Here is a 25,323-nt window from a genome sequence, read left to right on the forward strand (position 1 = left end):
CGCAAACCCCCCCCGCCCCGCCGCCCGCTCCCTCCCGGTTCGCCCTCCTCCACCTCCGCCGAGCCCTCCGCCCGGGCCGCCCCGCCGACGAGTCCCCCCGGCCGCGGCGCTGCGCGGGGGTGGACGCCGGGAGGGAAGCGCGGAAAGTTGGGCGGGGAGCGGGACCGCCTCACGCTCCCCCACCGGCGGCTCCCCCGCCTTGATGAGGGCGTAGGGGCCGCAGCCGCCGCCGCCGGAGGGGGCCCGGACGCGGGAGCCCTCCTCGCCGTGGTGCTCGGCGGGTGATGCCGGGGCTTGCGCTCCGCGCCCGCTCCTCCCCGCGGCTGCAGCGGGAGGCGAGGGGCGAAGAACCCGTCCCGGAGGGGCGGGAGGGGAAAAGAGCGGCGTGCCGAGTCAGGGGCGGCGGGGGAAGGGGAGAAAAAGGGACCCCCTTCCCGTAGTGGGGTCCCACCGTCTGGGGTGGCTCCAAAACCACGGACCTGTAGCTCCGAGCCGCTGGTTGCCGGAGGTGGAAGTGTCGGGCGTGCGGGGCAGAACTGGACCCTGCCAGCCCAGAGAGTGGGACCTAAAGAGCGAAGGAACGCAGCGTGTCAGCGCACCTGGCACCGACAGCAGCAGCTCCACTGTTAACTCGTTTCTGAGGAGACCCAGGCTCATACCAAGAGGAGTTGCATGGGACAGAATAAAGGTTGTGCTCCAGGATACTCAGGCTGTTGGAAAGGCTGTGGCAGCACCTCTGAAGGGGGCAGATGTCCCAGGCTGCCCCATCGCTCCCAAGGCATTGTAACCTTTGCTTCCATAAATCAAAGCTGTCACCTGGGCCACTCTCCCCTTTTCCCATGCAACCGTGTGCCTCTTGGAATCACAGCTTTAGCTCCTAATCTAACGATATCCTCCTATCTTGACTTTTCTTTCCATTGCTGTTCCCAACCAAATTAAGACACACCAACTTTATGTTAAAACAGAGACTGCATTCAAATCCTTTGTATTAAATAGCATCTGTGTTTGCATTCTGTTTTAATACAAAATGCTTTGGATTGCAGCTAATACCAGGAGATATGAAACTGGTTAGTCCCCACATGTTGCACATAAAAAGAATTCATAATGAGCATCTGTGGGATGTGGAATGGATCCCATGAGTTAGCTGAAGACCTCATAACGTAAGAGCTGAGAAGCCTAAGTGAATTATGACTCTCTTTCCTCGCAAGTAGGATTAATTTTCTATCCCACTTATATTCATTATCTATCCTGTTTATACTATAGGGACATCAATTGTTTGAGTGTTAAATATGAAGACTTTACAGAAACGTGTAGGTTAGATAGCTTGCAGAGAAGAGGGGGGATGTTATTGCTAGGAAAAATGTTATTCAAACTCCATGTTTCAAGAGCAATATGAGATAAAGCTGTGCACTTTTTTTAAAAAGGACTGGATTCTGCACCTTTCTCTTACAACATATTTAAAATGTAAGGTTTACAAAGTACCCTCCATCTGCCTGTGGCCCTCCCAGTGATGTCAATAGGAATTTTGCATGCAGATGAAGGCCCGTATATGGCCTTTAGAGAGCAGGTCAATAAATGGCTGGAGGAATAATTAAAGACTTCTGAGCTGCTCCTTTCCTTTTTCTTACAATATAGTACAAGACTGGCATGAATATAGGCTGGGCTACCACTCTAATTGGCTATGGAATAACACTGAAAGGAATTTAAATGTGGGCAGTAGCCATTTTCCAAATGATCACTCCATTACAGTAGTTTTGTCTGTCAATGTATGGCCAGGCAGTAGAGTGGATGTAATCATGTCCAAGTCCCCATCCATTGATTGTCACTCTCTGCTCTACAGTGGCAACTCTAAGCAGATTTTCATGTTTCAAAGGGACAGCCAGGACAGAGAGCCTGCCATTAGCCAAGCTTGCTTCAGCTTAGTCCTGAAAGTCACTGCTTTTCATCTGCGTGGGCAGAACCAGGATCTCTTGATATTTAGTAAGATCTTTTACGACTATTGATTAATATCTTAATTTAAGTATTAACGTAACTGAAAAGTCAGTCTTGATAACTTTGCTTGTGCAAGTAATCGCACTGAGTCAGTGGAACATCTGACAAATAGTTTTGTGTGCTGTTGACGAGCAAGATTCAAAGGTAAGTTTGCGAATGTCTTCAGAATACAGAAGCATTTTCTTTCTCATAGCCCTTAAAAGATATCAAATAAAAATATGTTCTCTCATATCTGAAGAAAAGTCTGTTTTGATTGTTTGTACTTTTTTTCCCCAAATTAACTATGATGGTAAAATCCAGTAAGATTTTCTGAGACTTATTTGATACTCCGATGAAAATACCCATCATCGAACTTATACTCTGTGCCTTATTAAATTGCATGGACCCAATTCGACACATATTTCACCAGTGCCACAACATACCATGAGGGATCTAAATTATTTCAGTGCAGTATGCTAGTCTAAAAGAGATAAGAATCAAGCCCAATATTTTAAATTTAGTTTATTTCTCATTTTGTTCAAATTTTGGACAGGTTCTGGCATCTAAGTGACATAGTTTTGTCTTGATACCATTGTAAAATATGGTGCAAGTTGCTTTAGTATTGATTAAGTTAAGAAATATTCTAATAGAGTACTGATGTTTCTAACAATGTACTGTAGACCTTACTCTCTTAGGCAAAAACATGGTAAAGATAAAAATTAAAACCACACATGACTGTGTAATACAGTAACATTTAATATTTATGCTTTACATATACCTCTCTATCACAATTATATATTATATCTTTATTCGCATTGTCAGTGTACTACTGTTCCTTTCTTTCACAGGTGAAAAAATATCTCTTCTCTGGAAATTCATTTCCATTTACTTAAAGTTAAATGGTTTGACTTAGAATTTTCATTATCTGCTGTTGGAAGGAGCCTGTGACAGGTATGAGAGAGAATGCTACAAAGCTTCATTGTATCATCTAATTTTTGCTTCACTTTAGTCAGATATCATTTAGGTAGAGAGTAAAATACTATACGTAGAACAGGATAAGATAGAACAAAACAGAACAGAAATAAAATAAAATGAAAATAGGATATATAATGAATTACAGTAGAAAAATGCCTTTATCTTGAAGTGATTTTTTTTTTAGTTATACTGATTCCTCACTAGTGAGAAAATTGAACTAATTTTATATAAAAGGAATATGTCATAACAGGATATGGCATTTATCTTCCTGAGATAGGGGTGACCTCATCATTCACGAGTGGCGTAGCTATGAATGAGTAATCAGCCTCCCCACCCATTAAGTGTAGATAAAGTCCACATCTTCTGTCTAAGTATTAAATATTAGATTTATTATTTTACAACTCGCCATCTCTACAAGTGTCCACTGACTGTTACTTCAGTTGCTGCTACCAATATGTATCGTTCAGTGTGAAGCAAAAGATGCTCCTCAAAAGATGCCCTGCATAACAGCGAATGGAAATGAAAATAACAGAAGATGGACCTGCAGGAAAAAAAAAGATGGGCAGAACAGGGATAAAGAAACTCTTTAACTGACCTGTACTTTTTTTTTTTTCCTGTAATATTGCAGGAGTTTTATAATATACATGTAGTGAAAATACTTTTCATATTAATACCTCACATATATATGCTACCTCAGATCTCAAGTTATATTGCTAAAGTTACTCCCAAAGAAATTTATATATGTATAATGCGAGAGAAATATATAGTTCGGGAAGAATTCCTTTTTACTATTTATCAGCAGTGCACATTAGAGAAGAGCTGCAGTTAAAAAAATCCAGTTTCTTTCTAGAACTATATAAGATAACATAATTTTCTCCTTCAAATGATGTCACGTGCTGCATTTTGTTTTCATTCCTTTGTAAAAGCAATGCGTGCAGTTTAAAGAAAATATTTGGAGTTTAATTTTAAATCAAAAAGAACTGGCTGTTCATCTGTTTAGAAGAAAACCCTCTAAATAGAACACGAATTTGGGAAAAAGACCATCAAAACTTAAATAGGAAGCACTCAAATATTTTCCATCTTCACAATTCCTTGACATGTACTTAGGGTTGGAAGAGCAGATGAGGGAAATGTCTTTTCTGAAAGGTTGTGCCGGAAATGAAGGGCAAGATTAAGGTAGTGTCCGTCCGCCCCCCCCCCCCCCCCCCCTCCGAACAAAAAAAGAGAAGCTGATGGTTTTTTTACCTGCTCATCTTTTTTTTTTAGTAGGGAACAGAATGTTGCTTCTACAGGTCGTGATCTACCTATCTCAGTTCTCTTAAATGTAAAAATATCACATAGGGCAAAGAAAATGTGGGCGCCCCCCCCCCCCCCCCCCCCCCCCTATTCAAAAGAAAAGCAAGCAGAGAGTAAGATAGAAGGAAAGTGCCTGGGGAAAGTAGCATCACTATCGAAATCATAAAAGATGTATAAGGACATCAGTGGAAGAACTAGAAAAACTATTAGAAGAATGCCCTACAGGGCTACCCCAATGGCTCAGCGATTAGCAGACTGTGCTGCCACTGGGAAAATGCAGCGAAGGTTTGAGGCTAATCTGAGCATCTCACTCATTGGTACTGGCAGCCGAGAGCCTTACGAGGACGGTCAGCTCACAGTGGAGAAACACTGATACGTTGCTCCCACACCCAAAGGTATGTACCGAGGCTCTGCTTTGACCACCTAAGGTGTCTCGGGAAGGACTATCAGGTTCTCTCTATCATCAGCTAGCCTAATTCGCTCTCCATGTGAAGGCAAAAGAGCAGCTCTGGCCAACTGCATAATGACAAAGGACAGCTAATTTTCCAAGCCCAGAACATCAGTATAAAAGTCAATTTCTCTTGCATTGTATACTTTGCTCTGGCCCCAAATTTTAGTGAATGAGTTCCCTCAGCACCAGAGGTTTCCTGCAGTGTTGATCCCTTGCAAGTTTTCTAGCAGCTCTGGCAGAAGATCAAGCCAGCTAGTTAGTTTTTCCAGATTCTACCTGTTTCTGCAGTGAGTGTGTAATCTGTGATGTTCCTCTAGGCAGTTTTCACACCTGCATATCCATTTGCTTGTCTTCGAGATCAGTGTTAAGCCTCCAAAGCAGAGTAATCTGCTACTTCATTGGCATCAAGTGGGGGTCATGGAGACCACAACTAGATTGTGCTGCTTCCACCTGTGCAAAAACCTGATTCACACCACATGGCCTAATAAGCTTAATCCTAGAAACTGGAAAAACAAATCATCTACATGCTTTTTATCTTCAGGGCTTCTAAGAGATACTGGCATGTTATCCTGTGCTCTCGCCACGTTCAGATTTTTGGTCCAGTAATTCCCTTTGGTCCTGCTCATCCATAAGATACGTGAAACTTACAAAGGAGACAGGGCTAGTCAACACATTCTTCCCTTTTATTTATTTATTTACCTTTATTTTCAGCCTCTGTCAGTTTTCCTAAACTGACATAATTTCTGGAAGCAGCTGTTGGTGTCCCAGAAAGACAGCATCAATGCGCATCTTAAGGTTTTTGACTGTGCTTAGAGAAGGAGTCTTATCCTTACCCTCACTAAGTAGTCATTCCCTTCTAACAAAAAAGAAACAGAAACAAAACAAGCTCTGTTTCTCTTAATTCTCTTTTTTTTTTTTTGGATGAGCAAGTCCAAGTTAATAATACATACAGAAAAAAGAAAAAAAGCACTGAGCTCTCTTTCAGAGGTCTTTCAGGCAGACCTAGTACAATCCCATGGGCCATTCTTCTTTGGTGGCTACCATTAGTGCTCTGTTGAGTCATTACAGTGAACATAAGACATGAAAATTCGTGAATCTACCCATACCCGTGTTTCCTCCCCTACTGTCCAAGTTGGAAGTTCCAGTCACCACCAAAACCAACAGTGGGAGCTGGGATCTCTCAGCAGCAGAGGTTGTAAGAATCCAGTGCAGTTTAAAGCCGTACTAGGTCCACAAAGCCATGCTTCTCCATGTTTGTGGAGGTTGTAAGAATCCAGTGCAGTTTAAAGCCGTACTAGGTCCACAAAGCCATGCTTCTCCATGTTTGTGGTTATTTTTGGGAGGGGAGGGAGGTGTTTTATAATGACAGCATTATTTTTCCATTCACTGAAGAAGATAGTGCGTGTTTCTGTGTGACGTGGTCCCAGATGGGCAGCCATGTAAATCTGAGACTCTGCTAACAGTTTCTGTAACTTCAAGCATACATAAGAGTCAGAAATAAATACTTGAATCTTTGTACCTAGTGCTTTTCCAAAAATAATCAAAACTTGTAGGGAAATACATGTGTCAAAGACTTGAATGCAGGCTAGGCTGACTGAAAACGTATCCATGTCTAGGCACAGGAATCTCTAACAGAGTACTGTTCTTATTTACAACTATTTGTTATTCTGCAGTTTCATTTCTCACTGTTAAGAACCTGACTGTCCAAAACCCTTCCTTCCTTTTTTTTTTTTTATTTAATCAAGAAATTCAAGTATTGAGCATACTCACTAGAGGCCTTCAAAGTTTAAGCACATTTCAAATCTTACTCTTTCAATTTCAAACTTCTCTTGGGTTAAAAAACAAACAAAGCTTTCTAGTATTTATACATGGTCTAGCATAAACCTTAAAGAGATTGCTTTATTCACTTTAAAGTTAGACCTCCATCCATACTACTTGCACTTCTGTCACTGCTATCCATACTAAAGTAACCATTGAGAACTAATGAATGTGACATGCAGGACCCAACTAAGTGTCCTTTACTTTTCACTCTTCAGAATTCCTTCCCTGGGCAGTTTATATTTGACAAAACCACAAAATAATCTGAATATTTTTAGTCCACTGCTAGACCCTTATTTTAATTTTCATTTTCACAGATAGGGTCTCCCACAGACTGGTCATAAATTGCATCAAATTTAGAACGTCCTGAACTCTAAGAGTGAGTTTCTTTCTTGTTCTTTGGTTTTAAGTCTTCTCATCACTTCAAGTGTATTTTTATTATCAAAAGTGGTTCTGGACTGTAGTTGCTGTCTAAAAAGAGTTGAATACTTCATTCACTGGAAATTACCCAAAAAGGCTACCTAACATTTTTCTCTTTTCACTGCTGATGGATCACATTATCTCATTTGTTTACACATGAATGGACAACATATAAAATGTCTTTGTGACTTTTGAGATTTGCTCTATTAGGTATTGGCAATATATTGGATGGAGAACTTCTTGACTTTTTGAAGGAAATAAGCAATGCGATTGCCTGGTCATCAATATATGCCGTTTAATTATGATGAAATTTAGCCATTATTGTCTTGATTACACATTTGAGGCAACATATATTTAGCTATCGAGTATGTATCTTTTGGGTAGACATGAATGTCTATAGGAAGAAAATTATAATTTCTCTTAGTTCAAAATTCATTAATAGGCTTTATCATACCTTTCTTATTCTTGTCCCAAGACAGATACTCATTTGTTTTTATTAACTTGATGGCCAGTAATGTCTGCATTTGCTTTATTTGTACACACCACATAATTTAAAAAAAAAAAAAAAAAAAAAAAAAAGTTGATTCTTTTACTAATCCCTTGATAGGACAGGTTAATGAAAGTTACTACTTCCTTCTCCATATGTGATACAGAGGCAAAAGTGAGGGAACTCATCCAGCCAAACTTTCATTTCTTTTGACGCAAGTTCTTTATTCTAGAGAAAACCTCCTACAGATTTTCAAGCATATTTCATTTAATAGAGATTTGGCCTTTTCAGTCTGAAACAAGAAGAAATATCTGAGATATACAAGTAGATGTTATAGCAGCAACATCTGCACAATGACAGTTTATTTTTAGTTGCAATTTGTAATAAACCCTATTTGTCTCCTCAGCTTCTCAATTTCTGCAAGAGTTTTCTGGAAAAACGTGTTTGTTTTAAAGTCCACAGCATCATGGGAAGTTTCATCATGAAAAAAAATGAGAGGAAAAATTGCTTCCTTTAACATATCAATATTTCTTCCTAAAATAATTAAACCATATGCACATAAAAACTATCATACAGGTACAACTAATTTTGAATCTTGTGGGAGATATCCAGACCATATAGCAGTAATTTTTCCAGTATTCAAATGCAATCACTGAATTCATTAAAAAGTTAAAATTTTGCCTTGAAGAATTTTATTGACAGCCCATGGTATTTTATATGCTATCAATTCAATAACAGCTTTTCTGTGTATCTAGTCCTTCACTATACGCCGAGCAAGTACAGAGACTTCATTTATCTAGAATATACTAGAATCTATTACTCTTTCTGAAGTTGAACTTTTGATTCTAATCAGTTTTACTCCACTGTTGTCAGCTTATGGAGAAGTACAAGGGGTGAATATCTGCATAATAAAGAAGATATTATATGCAAAAAAATCTTGAATTAATAAAATGACTAAAGCTGATATATCAAACACCTGAAGAAGAAAAAAAACAAGGTTAAGATTTTTCTTGAACTCATTGTAAGTCTTACACTTTTTATAGTATACATTAATGATACTTCAAAGTTTGCATATCTGAAGATCGGAAGAAGAAATATCCAGTTTAAACAGCATCAGTATTCTTAGCTTTCAGAATATTCTTATTACGGGTCCTCGCTACATCCACTAACATTACTCTTTTGCATTTGCTTTTTAGGTGAAGAAGAGTCCATGAGCAGGAAAAATGCAAAATAATTTGGCTTTCGAGAGACTGTAAGCTCTTTGAACATATTGTTATAACTGATGATGGTTGACATTGCAAATCATTCTGTCTTCCTTTTACTTATAAGTCTTGATATCTGTAATAGAGTGTGTACATTCTTAAATATGGTGCTGTTTGGTTAGCAGAACATACATCTGGAGTTAAATTATTTAGCTTACAGTTTTAAAATCTTCACTGTTAGTTAGGAAGATATTTACGAACTAAATGAATATCCTTTAATATGGTTTTCAGGGAAAACAAGCATTTAGGAAAAAAAGAAACTTACCATATACGTGCAAAATCTGCTAGCTTGAGTGTACCTTTATAGTTACCAAACAGTATTTCCTCAGGTATGGACTGCATTTTTGTATTGTTCAGTTTATCACACACAATATTGCGTAATCTACAAAATAACAATTTTTGCAAGCAAATGCCTAGAGATTTATTATTAAGTTCACTTATGATGCTGCGGGAAACTGAAATTACTACTAACCTTTCAACAGAGGTCCAGGGGTAAGTGCTCACTATCAGATAGAGAAACTAGAATTTTACTCTCCCATTAACTTCACTCAGAGTTGTGGGAAGATCAGTATCTTTGAGTGCCAAACCACCGGTTTTCATACATTAATATTCAAAAATCTGGTCAACTCAAAATGGAGACCACTGTCTGAGACACAGTCCTTGTTTGGAAAGCAAAAGTGAGGATTTCCCGAGGCTTCATGCTGTGAGAAAAGGAGCTGTGGAGCAGAAGATGAGTCAATGACTTTTCCACCACCAAGGACTGAAATTAATGTGAGTGTGAATCTGTATTTCTTTGTTCAGAATTACTGTAAATGTTCTCTCATGAAGAAATTGCTCAGTCTAAAGATAATTATAGTTACACAGTCATCCAGGTGAATTAGTGCAGGGAAACGAAGAAGGCTCACCTCATTACTAATGGACACAAGCAGTATGCAGCAACTGACTCTAAACGCTGGCTGTTCTGAAGCGCCTTAGCCTGGATACCAGCAATAGTATCAGCTTGGATAGCAGATGTGTATGCCCTGCTCACAGCTAATTATTTCTGCAGAGTGACAGTATGATGGTGATTAAAAATATATATTAATATATATGGTATATTAGACCTATAAATATATCTTGCCTGATTTATTTGGTCTGAGCTCATCTATAAATTGTCTGGCTTCTGAAGGAAAATGGCAAAATTGTCTTGCATGTAGAGGGATAGATTTTAAGTTAAATCAGTGGTTACAACAAAAAATCTAAATGAATGACAAACTCTGAAGAGCTCAAACAAGGCAAATTGAAATACATAAATATCAGAGGGCATGTGTATATCTTGGACAGATAGGAAATCTGAGATCTGGATGGATGGAAGGAAAAAAAAAGCTTCAGATTAAACTTTCCCTCTGAGAAACTAAGAAGAATAAAAGAGCATTTTAGTACGGTGTAGTGGTTAGAACAGCAACACATCTTATTCAGTCACGAATTTGAGTAATAATTGAGTTGTAGTCTATTTCAAGGGAACAAGTAAAAGCAAGTGGGCTTGTCTTCCCCCAACTATCTCCACTGCCAGTTTAATTTCTTGGAAGAATTCTGTAGTTTCCTAAAAAATAAACCAAATGAAGACAAAACCACAAACACACACACACACAGATTCCAAACAAAAAATCCCAATCAACCAAAACAGCAGAAAAACTCCAACCCCACACAAAACATAGTATCACACAAAAAAAAAAAAAAAAAAAAAAAAAATATTTAATTATCCTATTGGACTTTCCGTATGACTCTCATGAAGGACAAGGAAGACTGCTGATCCATTTGTTTTTAAAAATGCCATTCTGGGTTTTTCAAAAAAAAAAAAAAAAAAGCATAAATATTTTGATTATATCCTATTGGACTTTCCGTATGACTCTCATGAAGGACAAGGAAGACTGCTGATCCATTTGTTTTTAAAAATGCCATTCTGGGTTTTTCATCTTCCCCTTCACCACACCACCCAAAAAAGTTTCTAAAATGGTACTAGCAAAAAGTCTGCAAGATGCTTCTTTTTTCATGTGAAGTAATCAGTACTGCTTATCTGGATTTAACAAACTACAACCACAAGAAAGAAGTTTTCATTGAATTATATTGAGGTTTGCTTTTGTCTTTATGAAGCATTTGGTCTTCAAACTATGATAGTGGAATCAATGGTCTGATGCTATTAAAAATGCGTATTAAAGTGAATTGAGAATAATTTTTGATAGTGTTTCATTGAAGTCAATGGACCAACATTATCAGAAGTGAGTCTCATTGAAGTTGTGGAGATTAATTTTTGATAGCAAGCCATTGAAGTCAAAGGGAACAGGCTACAGAAAGTTAACCCCACACAGTGCAATTACATTGAATACAGCCTTGTCTTGTCAAATAAAAGACTTTCTTAAGTATGAGATTTGTGTATCATCACTTTCATACAATGTATTTAAAAAATAGTCTCTGTGCTCTAGATCTATTTTCCATTGATTAAAAATGATATTGTAAATATTTTTAGTTTTAAATTATGAGTACTGCAATTCCAAGTTTCATTGAATGCTTAATTCTTTATCATCATGAATGTCTTTGTAGCTCAGAATAATTCTGTAATTGTGGAACCCCTGGAGTGAAAGAGTTACTTAATGTCCCAGCAACACTGAGACAAAGGACGTAAACCAGCATACGTGGTGTATGTAGGGTAACAAAAGATAAACAAACTATGTGCAACCAAGTCAACAGAGGACTTGAAAAGTCTAAATCAGCTGATGTAGATTAGCTTAAGTAGCCTCAAACCTATCCTCTGAAACTCCAGGTGGGCAATGATGAGACTGAGGCAGCAAAACACTAAATGCCCTGTCTCCTTCAAGTGTAATAGATGATTTTGTTCATTCTGCCTTAGCCACAGGAAGCAAATCAGGTACCTCAGTTCAGAAGACATTTATGGAACTTGAAAGTTGCACCAGCATAAGATCAGCTTGGACATGCTGGCTCCTGACCAGCTAGGCTAGTACACTGCTCTGTTACACTGCTCACACTGATACTCGGTCCTTTAATGCCAGCTCTCAGCAAAGGTTGTGCAGAAGGTTTTTTCTACCTTTACATGGCCTTGTGATGCAGCTTCATAGGAGCATTCAGTTGCAAAGAAATGAAAACTACATTTTGACAGTTTAATACTTTTTAAAAAAAATAATTGAAGTAAGAAAGTTAGATGCTGGGACTAGTCAAATCAATGTGACTTGAAATGTTAGAGATGATAAACCCTAAAAAGCAAAATTTTTAATGGTAACTTTACCACATTGTTCATTGTAGAAGGGCATACATATAATTATGTATGCATGGTAGAACCCTGTAAAGTAATAACTTTTAATGAAGTAGCCCTGTTAAAATAATACATTTCTGGGCACCAAACCAAATATGTACAGGAATACAGTGCAAACCCTCTGAATGATAAAGCAGGAAACTAAAAAGAAAATAAAGAAAACTAACAAAAAGAACATTCAGTAGGAAATTGAACTGATAAGCCTGCTTGTATTAGTAGTTGTACAAGTTTTCATGAAATCAAAATAAATTTGATAAAAGAGAAACTTTTAAAATTACTATATGCTGAAGAAATATTATTTATTAAAAATAAAATATTTTCCCTAAGAACGTTGCTTCTAATTTCATCTCTTCTGCTGATTTCAGGAGAAATATACCAGGAATGCATTTGTTCCTTTTAGAGTATTTGTTTCATGATATATATGTTTTGCTTTATGAGGGCAGTGCTGCACACTGTTTGACAGAGATCCAGTTTCTGATCAGCAAACCTTACTCTACTTAAAAAGCCTGACCCTGTGCAGAGCTTAGATCCAGGCCCTCAAATAGTTTTAAGTGCTCCACTCTTTTTGAAAATAAAAAGCGATACTACCTAAGATCCAGACCTTCAGAGATACTTGGTTTTCTGAACTCCAGCGAGCGCCGAGGTCATCAAGTCTCGGGAGGCAGCCAGCGTGTTGATGCTTCAGACATATGCTGTCATGCTCATACGGCATTCAACTTTTTCTCCCTAATTTGGAACCCAAACTGGAGATGATATTCAGTCTGAGAATGATGGGACCAGGGCATATGAATGTTTGCTTAGTTTTACATAACTAATTGACTCGTCAGGGAGGAACTGAACTTCCAAGGAACATGTCAAACACTAATTTTTGCTTCCCTCAGCTTCAGATTACCAACGTTAGAAGATCCTCAGAAATACAATTAGCTTATTAAGGCTTTCATTAAGATTATATCTTCCAGCGTCTCCTGTTCTAACATCAGATCAATTTGTTGCTGAAATTCATTCTCATTTTAAAGGGGGAGGAGACCAGGGCTCTAGGAGCTGGGGAAGTGACCCACCTGGTTAGCAAGCTTCCTCTAAGTGGCAAACCTCAGAACTGAAATTGCTGAAAAAAGACAGGAAATAATTAAATTTGGAGAGTGGATATCAAGGTGTGAGAAATAAAGAGCAGTCATAAATACTACAGAATATAACATTGTAGTGAACTAATTTTCTAAATTATATTTTGAAGGTTAAGTATTTCTCCCCTTAATAAGACTCCAATAACAGTTTCAGTGTCATTTTTGTGCCTCATATTCAGCATTTCACTTTTCACATACTTATGTATTTCAAAAAATATGTTTTACCCAGATATTGCTGAAAACATATTACCAGTAAATTCTAATAGATAATACAAGAAGAGGAAAAAATTAGTGTTACAAAGATGATGATGTTCCCTATCAAGTTAATTAGTTTATTTTACATCTCTTTATGGTTCAATTCAAGCCCAGGACTACCTCTGTTTCCTGATGCTGTGATGCAGCCTTCTGCCGTGGTGACTTGTTCTGGAGTTGCCTGAATTAAGAGGCAGATGGCAGTGCTTTGGATCTACATTTCTATGGATGAAATATAGCAGATTAAGTGATTCTGAGCTGCTAACCTCAGCCTCTATCCTTCTTGCTTTTTCAGAGCTCTTGTGACTCATTGCCATTCTCCTGAAGTCACAGAGAAAGGACAGACGGTTTTAATTATGATCACAAAAAAAGTCTATCAGGCATATGGAGATAACAGCCCAGAATTTTTACGAGGCCTTGGAGAAGTTGCTTTGCCAGAATTTGAAACCCTGGAAGTTGACTTATTTTAGCTTGGGAGAAAATTTCCCGAGTCTCTGATTTTTTGCCAGGAGAATCTGAAAATAAAATTACTAATATATGACCTTTGCTTAGAAGTGGATGAAAGAAGAAAAGCACAGATAGCAATAGCTAAAAAATAGAACACATTTCTAAGAAGTAATTACAAATTGTTTTGAAATTTATTTTGAAGCCCTTCCTCATGAGACTTGCTTGAAGTCCCACCCTGTTAGGTTGAAGTCAGTGAAATTTTACTGTGCCAGAAGAATTGGGTCCTTGATAACAACATTGTAATGGCTGTAAAGGATTTGCAGAGTTACACAAGATTTAATTATTTGAAGATTTTTTTTAAAAATTAGTATTTGGGGGAAGATGAGGAAGTGAGAGGGCAAATGCTTCCTGATATCCTATTGAATGATCAAGACTTTTTTAAAAAATTGATTTAATAAAAATCCTTTGATTACTTTCCTAATGGAAACACTAAAAGTCAACCAGCACCTTCTAAGAGACTATTTTGTAAATACGCTTAAATCTACAAAACATAAAAATAACTCCGAGTCTAGCTATGTTAACGTCATAAGAATAAGAATCCAGGAAAGATGGAGAGGGACTCTTTATCAGGGAGCGTAGTGATAGGACAAAGGGTAAAGGATTTCATATGAAAGAGGGTTGATTTAGATTAGATATTAAGAAAAAAAATCTTTACTGTGAGGGTGGTGAGACACTGGAACAGGTTTCCTGTAGAAGCTGTGAATGTCCCATCCCTGGAGGTGTTCAAGGCTTAGTTGGAAGGGGCTTCGAGCAACCTGGTCTAGTAGGAGGTGTCCCTGCCCACCCAGGGAGGGTGGAACTTGATGATCTTTAAGGTCCTTTCCAACTCTAACCATTCTAACAGAATATGGCTTTCACCTGAATCTATTTTTGCTCCCTGCAAAGACACTCAAGAAGAAAAAGGGAGAGAAATAACTAAAGACTGAAAATAGCTACAACAGTGCTGCCTCTTGGACAAAAATCGAGGAAAATCAGAGTTAAGAATCTGGCCAAATTCAGAAGTTATTATTCAGGCCCAAACTCTTGTACTTACAATAACTTGTAACCTAGAATACTGGTTCAGTGAGTATTTTCTGGAAACAGGGAGTGCTGGCCTTTTTCTCCCACACAGCTGAAGCAGCACTTTGAAAATGCAGAGGCAAATTTCAGGTGGAACAGATGATTGCATAGCTCTTTTAACACCCATGTAGGACTTGGGTAATCAGTGTCAGCTGAGTTTGATTTTGCCTCCCATATGGAAAGTTGCCATCATAAAACTCAAGATGGACTCTACTCAGCATACAAAACTCTCTCTGTAACTTTGTAAATTCATAACTTGTCAATGCACTTTTCCCCATACAAGGAGTCATTTAAGTATTTTCTCACAATTTAAATCAATCTTTACTAAAAGGTCAAAATTCCACACAGTGGTAAACACCAGCAGTGTTCATTGAAACCAAACCTTAACAAACAGTCCTCAGCCCATAGGTAGTCCTGCAGAATTCAACTTCTCCACACAGTACAAAATTGCTATTACTGTGAAATCCACACTAGTTCACTGTTCCCTCCTAAAGGCACAGAAGTGGGAGTTAAGTACCTCTCAGTGCAAATTCTTACATCCCTTGTTCATACTATCTCTCTAAGCAAGCAGGAGAATGTGTCTTCTGAGGACAAGAGACCGGTGACCAAATTGCTATTGAATCAGTTGAACTATAAGTACAATGAAGCCCAGAGCTGTAGCCATTTGGCAAAGAGCCTTATGGTCTGTTGTGCTGTGGCATGGGTTTCCTGTGGAGATTTGGCTTCATCATGAATGCCGGTGGCCATTGCCATCACTGTGTGATTGAGGTGGGGATGGACTAACAATATGGGAGTAGCATTGGGAAATTCAGATTTTTCCCCCCTCTTTTTTCAACTTATTTTTCCACTTCCATGTGTTTTTTATTCTGATTTTGAGGACAGAAATAATCATGCACTTACCCTGTAATAATGTAGTAATCTGTCATATAAATACCCTGCCATTATATGGTAATTATGGTTTCATTAAATGATCAACAGCTACCATGTTAGCCAAGAATAATTACACATTTGTGCCCTGTATCTTAAAGTGTTCTCAGCTCCCTTTTTTTTTTATTGAAAAGGGGGAAAAAAATGTTCCCTTGTGAATAAGACCACAATTTGGCCCAATGTATGCTTTTATTCAGTATGACTTGGAATGCCACAATCTCCTATTTTGACTTTATTCCACAGCATACCAAGGTCTCATTTAAAGGAACTTCACCACAGCTATTATGGCTGCACATTTTCAAAGTTTCCTGAATAAGGGGCCATTCCACATTACTGCTTTTTTTCCTTTTCACTTCTAGTGCCAGTTCATTACTTTCCAGAAATTTAATAACGCAGTAGTGTGTGGATTACAGCTCTCTGTCTGTACAACCTGGTTTAACATTTGACACTGACCCAAACAATCTGGTAACTTGAAAATTTCTGTGATTGTCCTCAGCTCTAAATATCTTCTTATGGTTAGTAAAGAGAGAGATTCTCCGCTTGTGAAATCTTTTCTTTAAGTTGAAATTGGAGATATAGGACATAAAAAGCATGTATAATATTCATTGAAGCAGCATTAAATTATACTGAATAGACCACTGTTGTAGATCTGCTAAATTTTACTACGTAGACATGGTAAAAAAATTAACATTTTAGCTGTATGTTTTCCTACTGGTGACCTTTTAGCACAAATGCATGATTATTCACTACATACAGCTTTTCACCATTCATTGAAACTATAGTTGTCAGTAGCTCCAATATTCTGGATAAATACCAGATGAGTAAATTTAGGGTGAAGTTTGGATGCCTTATCATGGGGTTGTAGGCTCCTGAGTCATCCTGGGGTACCTAAGCCAGTCACACGGAACTGGCTGGTCCTGTGGGAGACCACACGCTCCTGAAGAGAGTGCACTACAGCCCAGGTGGGACATCCTTGGATAGCAAAAGAAACATTAGCCACCTGCGTTTGGGCACTGAGTGTGCCCTAACTGACTGATCATGGTCAACTCATCTTCCTCATGGCCAGGCAAATGGCAGGCTGGAGTTGAGAAGCTTCAGTTGAAATTGGTGCCAAGATTTTTTTTCAGAGACATAATCATAAACACTGGATAGAGTAGAAGGAAGGAAAGGTGAGAACAGGAGGGAGGGAGGAAGTGCAGTTTCTTCACAGCTTCTTTGCAAAGTGTCTCCCAAGATATGCATAGCTGTGGTCCATTAATTCCTGCATTTCTCTCCTGCCACCAACCTCTTTTGCTTCTGCCAAGTTCTTTCTTTTGCAGGCACTTTACAGTTTTCGGATACACTCTTCCTCATCAAGTTTCCCTTTTCCTGCTCTTACTGAAGAGCCTCTGTTGTAGTTGTTTTAACCTATTTGTCAGCATTTTTCCTTTCCTTTTCCTGTGTAATTTAAATTGTCAGTTCCAGAATTTCAGGGAACCTTCTGTTTCCAACATATTTATAGGTTCTGATTCAGCATGATAACTTGAGTCCATGCATTCATTAAAAATACACATAAACCAAAATAATTGAACATGTGCTTCACAGAACATTTTCCAAAGAATTCCACTTCACTGAAAAGTAAAAAGGACAAGGTTATTGCAACACATACTCTGTACTATTTCCTTCTGTTTGGAGTAGCTCTAGAAGAATCTCTTTGCCTTTTAGATAAACACATATGACGTTTACTTTAAGTTAAATGCAAGCAAAATTTCAAGTGCAATACAAACACAGTGGCTGAAGACTGTCTTCCTGAAATCTAGACTTTCACCCAATGCAAAAGTATTTCTTTCCATCATTTCCTTATGTTAAACCTTTACTTATTTCTCTTACAAAGACAAAAAGACTCACATTCTGTGATGCAAGTAATTTATCCCAAATTAATAGGGTAGCTTGGATTTTTTAAAGTTCAAGACAGAATCTGGATGGGGTTGAGTAGTGAAGTCTAAATCATAAAATGCTTTATCCAGTTGTCCTTTGCTTGCCTGCCTAAAATCACCACAGCAATCTGTTTTTAGAACATAGCATAAACTGTTGTCTACCATGGTTTATTGATTTGTATTTGTACTGTGTCACAATTTCAAGTGAGGTACAGTATACCGAGGAAGAAACAGGTATCCTAATGCAATCTTTCCTACCATATGGGTCCAGCAGTCTGTTTTAAGTACAAATGCCTGTAAGGTAGGTGCTTCTTGAAAAATAATGAGTAAAAGTATAAAAAAGGAAAAAGGTGTGCAACAGAAGAGAATGGAGAGTATGCAGATGTAATCCTTAACCTTTGTAAATCATCATAGATACCATAGGTTATGACACACAATGAAGTTCCTTCACATATTGCTGAATAAATAAGGAGGATCAGAAAACCTAGAGAATTTCTAGATACCATAGAGATATTTGTCTTCTGCTCTTATATTCCACTCAATCATAAGCCTTATTTATAGACACTTTCAGGGCATCTAAAAAGTATTTTCCAAGTAGAATTTATTCCCAATATCTGTTGTTACTGTGCATATATAAAGAAAAGAAAAACCTCTGCAACAAGCACGAAAATGCAATCAAGAAATTCAAAGCAAGATTTGTACTCCCCATCCCCAATTACCACTCAAGAGAGAAAACCTGACTGTTGAGAGGGGAAAAGCAGCTCTATCATGTTTTATTTATATATTTATTTATTTTTAAAAAGCTTTGCTTAGAAAGGGAATAATTTAATACCAGGAAACATACAAAAGGAAGATGACCACTGATACTATATGCAAGTAGAGCATACTCAGGTAACTTGACCTATATTTTAAAATACATATATTTATTCTGTCAATGGTTGCCAGCACAAAGGCTCTGGTACTGCAAATGGAGACTTCTTGTTGAAGCCCCAGGCCCCTGTGAAATCCTCCTGGCAACAGGGTCCACAGATGTGCTCCTGGGTGGGAGACAAAGTCTCTAACAGAGCAATAATATCTCTATGCATGGGTTAATTGAACTTTCTGGATCCATATACACTGACTGTTTAAAAATAGCTGAATATAGCAGCTGCACAAAGCTGGCGTCTTTTATCTTTATGTATCAGATTGGTCTTTTTTTTTGTTTCATTTATGGCTTGCACATTTTAAAAGTGAGCAAGTTATTAAGGATTTTATTGATGCAAGGGAAACATCTTCTAGTGATATAACAGAAGTGAGGGTAAAACATAAGAATGAGGTGAACAATGGTACAAGCTTTGAACTTGAAAACATTTTGTGTTGTAGCTGAATGCCTTGGCAACAAGCCATATGATATGTGTACAACCCACATGGGCAGTTCAAAATGCAAATGATAAGAATGCAAGGACACTTTCAAACACATTTAGTCTGTCACATAATTTGTTGTATAAGTATATATTACATGAAAAAATTGCATCTAGGCAATACTAAAGTGAAAAATCCTGTCAGGTAGTAAAACTGTTGGATAAGGTGAAAATAAAACTCTTCCTACTTAACATTACCTTTTAGGGCTGTGCCAAGCCATTGTTTTGTTTTTACCTTTTAAAATTTTTTTCCATTTTTACTGTTTGAGAGGTTCTGTCATCTTTTGAAAGAGTCCTCCCTTTCAAAGTGGGAAATCCTGTTAGTGAAGAATATCTTAAGAGAAAAAGAACTTGAAGTGCACATGAAAGGCACTTGAAGTGTGACTACTTTACAGCCTTATGGATCATGTCAGGTGAAACCAGGCAGTGTTTAACAAGGTAAGTAGCCGAACCCTTGAGTGTGGCCCTCCATGGCCCTTGCCAGCCCAGAGAACTGGAATCTTCTTGATGAGTCTCTGACTTTCAGGTTATCTAATTGTTGTGGTTTTTCTTTTGAGCTTCCTTGGGTAATTGTTTATTAGAAACAATGGGGGTACTGTCATTCTGATTTCCACCTCAGACAAATACCTTGTACTTTCTTTTTTCCTCTGGCTAGACACATTCAAAGGAAACTCATGTTAGAATACCAATGACATTTTAGGTACCTGCCTTTATATAGACTACAATTACTATCTTGGGAGACCCTCAGACTAATGGGTGTTTGATATTGTAACTTCTGCAGTGTTCATTACAAGACAATAGAAAAAACATCAGCCCATTAGCAGTCTGAGTAATGGCCTCTCACATACAGGACTTAGTACACTAAGTCAGAAAAACAGTCAACAACATAGTGTAAAAACTGATTTTAGTTTATGAATCATCAATATGCATTTTTCTCCTCTACAGTAAGAAATCTGGGGCATTAATACTCCTGCCACTACTACTGCTACTGCTACCCCCTTTATCATAAAAGAGTAAGGCTTGCCTTGCTGGAACAGTATGTAAACCCATTCAGTTGGGTAGTCAAAATGGATGCTGGGGTAACGGATATCGCATAGAGTAATACTTTTCCTGCTGTACAGTCCCAGCAGTCAATACTTTTCTCAAAGTTCTGCAGCCTTACCAAAGTTGGTTATTCTAACTCTCAGGACTTGTTTCCTGGAAGGTTCTGAAGGACCCCATTCTACGTATAGGACAGTTAGGGTGTACTGCAGCATAAGTATGTTATAGTCAGTAGCTAGAACCAATGGTTTCCATAACAAACTTCTAGATGTTGCTGTCATTAGACCATAAAAATAATTTGTCAAATATCTGAGAAATCTGAAAACCTAGACTTTAGGTCCAGTTTGAAAGCAGCCTTTCCTTGCTCTGCATGATGGCTCCTATAGAGCATACTTTATCCATGAAAAAATTAGTAACAATGGGGAAAAAAAAAAACCAAAACAAAAAACCAAACCAAGAAAACTTAACTTTCTGAGATCTCTAACACCCTGGATGTTGGAAATAAACTGGACCTAGATCTGGTGTTTGTGACCCTGATAAGATACACTATAAAATATTTTGCATATTATGGGAACTGGGGATTCTTCTTGGTGTCACATTTGATTAGGTAAAATGATGGAAGATGCCGAGAATGAACTCAATCATAATGGAGACATTGCTGTATTAGATCACAAATTCCAGACTTTTTGTTCATGTGAAGATGATATCTGAGCAAAGCCACTATTTTTCCTTTAATGAGTAACAAAGGTTCCTTAGTTTCAAATCAGCCCCTCTTCTGTTTTCTACAGAGCAGGTTTTTTGAAGGTTATTGGGGAGTTAGGCTCTTGAGCCTTGTTTCCAAAAGTGACTTCAGCATTTAAAGGACACTGAAGGAGAATCAGTGGGATTGAAGCATCATTTCTGACCACAAGACCAACACCTCTCTTATTTATATGTTTATAAACATCACAGTGGATTTGGTGTTACAGCCTTACTTTTGCATATATGAGTCCAGATAAAACTGCCAAATGCTTTCTTTTTTCTTCCATTTCTTTGAATGGGAATGACAAGATTTTAGATGCAGTGGGCTGGTGCTTAGAGGTGAAGAGGTCTCAGTTCATCTTTGTTTCACAGAATTCCTGGGTAATCCTGGAGAAACTGTTCGGTCCCTCTCTCCCCACTGTAGTTCTTTGCTTTTTTTTTGTAATAGAATTAGTGATCTTAAAACTCACCTTTGCATAGGGATGAGTCTGTATGGAGTGGTCATGTAGTACGGGGAGTCATACTATAAAAAACTCTATAAATACATTTAACTTTAATTACGTCCCTGAGTCCAAGTGTAGGCGTCCCTGTCTTGTACACTTGGTATTGTCTTTGCCATAAATAGAAGCAGCTGAGAAAGAATTCATTTCATGAAGGAGTTGGAAACAGGTAGTTGGATCCCTGGCTGTCTTGAATGGTAAACAGTAAATGGCCTAATGTGATTCAACAAATTAAATTAATTCCTTTCATGTGTATTGTCTGCATCTAGCCTTTCTTTTCTCCTTTTAAAAGAAAACAGGTCTAATACCCCCAATGTAACACAAAACCATATGTCATAGTTAATTAAGTGATTGCTCTAAATTGCCATAACTAACAGATGCATGCCTAGGTATGTTCACATTGTGAATCCACAGAAAAGGGCATAAGAAATTAAGAAGTTTCAAATGGAAGAGGGATCACTAGATGAATTACTTTACCCTAAATATTGTAATTGGCCTCACTTACAAGAACAGATACTTAAAAAATCCAAAGATGATAAATGAAAAACTTCATTAATTTAGGTCTTTACCCTTGCAGGAAATGTCTTTTTATATACATACATTTTTTCCCCTCCCTCCTGTCCTTTCTGCTCTGTTCTTTTTGGCTGTAGACACACAAAGCAGTATCATTGTGATCCAGGATTTATTTGAAGAGATTTCATCTGGAATGGAGTCAAACAGAGCAGTGGCAGGGGAGCTTTTACAGATTATGACCTGTAATCTGGTTAATACTCTGAAACACAAAGATCCAAATGTTGAGTAATTTTGGACAAGACCACAGCCTATGTGGCTACATGCCCTTCTGACAAGACATCCTGGAGGCCAAGATGAAACCAGCTATCTTAAAATTCCAATATGAGATAAAATGTTGTTTATATAACTACTGACACTTAAGTGTAATGTTGTCAACAAGAGCAAGATCAACTTTTAATCACAACCCCATCTCTCTGTTCTCTGTCACCTTGCATGATGTTTCTCTTGGCAATAAGAGGCTGCACAAGACCTAGTGCAGTATAATTTCATCCAATACTACTAAAGACAGTAGGGCAGTAGCCATTAAAACCCAAAGCTTTTAATCCCTCTTTTGAAGTTCATCAGGCAGCAAACTGGTTCCCAGAACCTGGCTCAGGTCCTCAACTCTTGAGTAAATGTCACACCCTTGTGAAAAGCTAATTATGTAGATACAAGGTACTTTTAAACTCTCAGCCTTAAGGAGCCAGGACAATGTCTGAAAAATGCCCTGTGACTAGATCAGAAGTTTGCCTTTATTGTCAAATGAAACACCAGCAGGATTGTTGGTTTGTAAGTAGCTCCTGAATATGCAGACTGGGCTGAAGAAAGCTTTCCTGGGATGGGTGTATATTTTATATGCTACAGAGGCTCACTTTGAAGGGAATTCTGGCATGACTCTTTGAGAAGAGGTGGCCACGCAGCAATAGCTGTAAGAGGTGACCTATCATTACATGGATTCTTTGGTCCTCTCCCTCATCGTGCAGACAAGTATAAAAGCTACGGAGTACTTCAGGTAATATACTTGAGTGGCTTGGTGTTGCAGGATAAGTACCTGAAAGCCACGACTGTTTTGGAGACTCTTTGGCCTGAATGCAACAAATTATTCAGATCTTTCTGTGAGTGTGTTTCGTTGAATGCATTACAGTGCCCACTTTGAAGGACAGTTATTCTGGTAGGGCTCCTGCCTTTTCATGATATGCCATGTATATTGTCAGCTCATATAACTGTAGATAAGATCTATTCTTAAGCTTATGGCTTTCTCATACATGCTTCTGCGCAGCTGCCTAAGAACTCACCTGCCTGCTAGGGACCTAAACATGGCCACAACATCAAGATTTGGAAAAAGGACCCAAGATTCTCCCCCTTGAGGGAACAGGCTTGAGAAAAGGACATTGAGCTCCAGGTGCTGCTACAATTTAGTTCTCATACTTAGACATTGGCCAACACTGTGGAACGCACGGATTAAGATGAAATTTTGTCTTTCCCCCCTTACCTATTTTAGTAGCTGTTTCTACAGGCAGCTATGCCACACACTGCCTGACTCTTGAGTAATTATTCCTCCAAGTACTTATAGGTTGGTAACCATAATACTCTCCCTTACTTCCCTTCACTCAAATTCTGTTAACAGTTTAGTAGTAATAAAGGAAGATATAGTAAAGCAATCAAGTGGATGAAAATTGGAAAAGACAGCAAGAAGTTAAGTATACAAGATATTTTTCCATAGGAACATTTGTATAAGATATCTGATATAAGCTTCTTTAAATCTCAAGTTATTCTAATTTTAAGGTAATTTTTCATTTTAAAAGGACAGTATATATCTGCTGTGGAATTTCAAAAGCAAGACAAAAAGCCTTTTGAGCTTGCTGAAAGTCAGCAGCCATGTACCTAAAGCCAGAATTTGTTGGAAAGCTAAACCAGCTCCTGATGGCAGCCCTGCCCATGTTCCAGCGAGAATATTTTCATCGTTTCCCTGTCTCTAGTAGGTTCGGTTCATTAGCTACATGTTTCAAAACTGAAAAAGTGATTCCAACTAACTTTTAGCAAGCAGAAAAACTTCTTTTCCTCTTCTAGTCTATGCATAACAACTAAGGGAAAAGAATAAGATTAATTATTCATAAAATCTTGCACATAGCAGCCAGAAAGAATCAGTTCTACTTTCTGTCTTCAGTAAAATTGGTTTTAAATTAAAAGCACATTTATACGAATATACTTAATTGTTGTCAGTTAAATAAAAAAAATACTTTGAATTTGAGGGATCTGAAAAAAAGGTATTTATCAACATGTTTTACTGCTCATTTATTGGAAAGAATAAACTTTTCTTTAAGGAAAATAAAGTACAAATGCACAACAAGAGGATATTTAATTGTACAAATCCAAGCTTCCTGTGTGCTGATTTAAATCAATCTGCCCTGAATTCAGTCTTTCCAGTCCCTATGCTTGTGGTAGTAGAGTTTTCTGGCCTTCCTTCAGTTTCTCAGTGTCTTTGTGGTAATGGTTGTGCCTAAAAAGGGAATGCAATGTTCCAAGTGACTTCACACAGACATGCCTAGGGCCTGATCCAAGCCTATTGACAGGGGCTGGAGTCCTTCCATTTGCTTCAGTGGGCTCTGAATCAGTTATTTTGTAAGGACATTGCCTCCTGGCTTCCTGATGCGGTAGAAACACACAAAGAGGCCACATTTGCAGTGCTCCTTTTTTGTACTCTATCAAATGGCATCTTCATATCTAGCTCTCTCTCACCATAACTTACTGTCCTATTCAAAGAACTGTTTTAGGTCTCCTTAGCTTTAGGGCATTTAGAATTAGTGTACTAATTGTGTTACCTTTTATTTTTTGTAATTGAATCTGATTTGATTACTTTCTATTCACAAATCTAATTTTTCTGGATTTCCTCTGCTATTACTTCTCTGTCCCTCTCCAAGTAATGGCTGCTCCTCACAATTCAACATCATTTATGAAAATTAGTAGCTCTGTCTACTGCCTTTCTGGGATCATTAATGAAGTTAAATGAGCATAATACGGATTACTGTGGTAATCTAGGATTCTCTTTCCTGTTGACTGTGATGCTGTTTATCAATACCCTTTAGACAGTCATCCAGATTGTCATATCAAGATAATTATCTTCCAAATCAAACTAATCTGAATTTGTAAAGACTGAAAGCAAATATAGTCTAATATTTAACCAAAATCCCAATGTGTTACAACCAGCACTATAAATTTAATTTCATGTTCAACCAGGCAGATTCTTATGGACTTTCTTAGCTTATTAAATAAGGACATCAGTTATTCTCTGAAAAAAAAAAAAAAAAAAAAAAAAAACC

At 37.9% G+C, this 25,323-nt stretch overlaps 1 long non-coding RNA gene across 1 annotated transcript in view; it reads left to right on the top strand.

Annotated features, from left to right (window-relative positions):
• The window catches only part of LOC106887966, a 55,009-nt gene that overhangs the window by 411 nt on the left and 29,275 nt on the right, over nt 1-25,323 (top strand). Inside the window, exon 2 of the long non-coding RNA XR_001412011.1 lies at nt 8,615-8,670. This is a non-coding gene — a long non-coding RNA (uncharacterized LOC106887966). The remainder of the gene's footprint in view (nt 1-8,614; nt 8,671-25,323) is intronic.

Source organism: Calidris pugnax, unplaced genomic scaffold, assembly GCF_001431845.1.
Source record: "Calidris pugnax isolate Ruff unplaced genomic scaffold, ASM143184v1 scaffold56, whole genome shotgun sequence".
NCBI classification, from domain to species: Eukaryota; Metazoa; Chordata; class Aves; order Charadriiformes; family Scolopacidae; genus Calidris; species Calidris pugnax.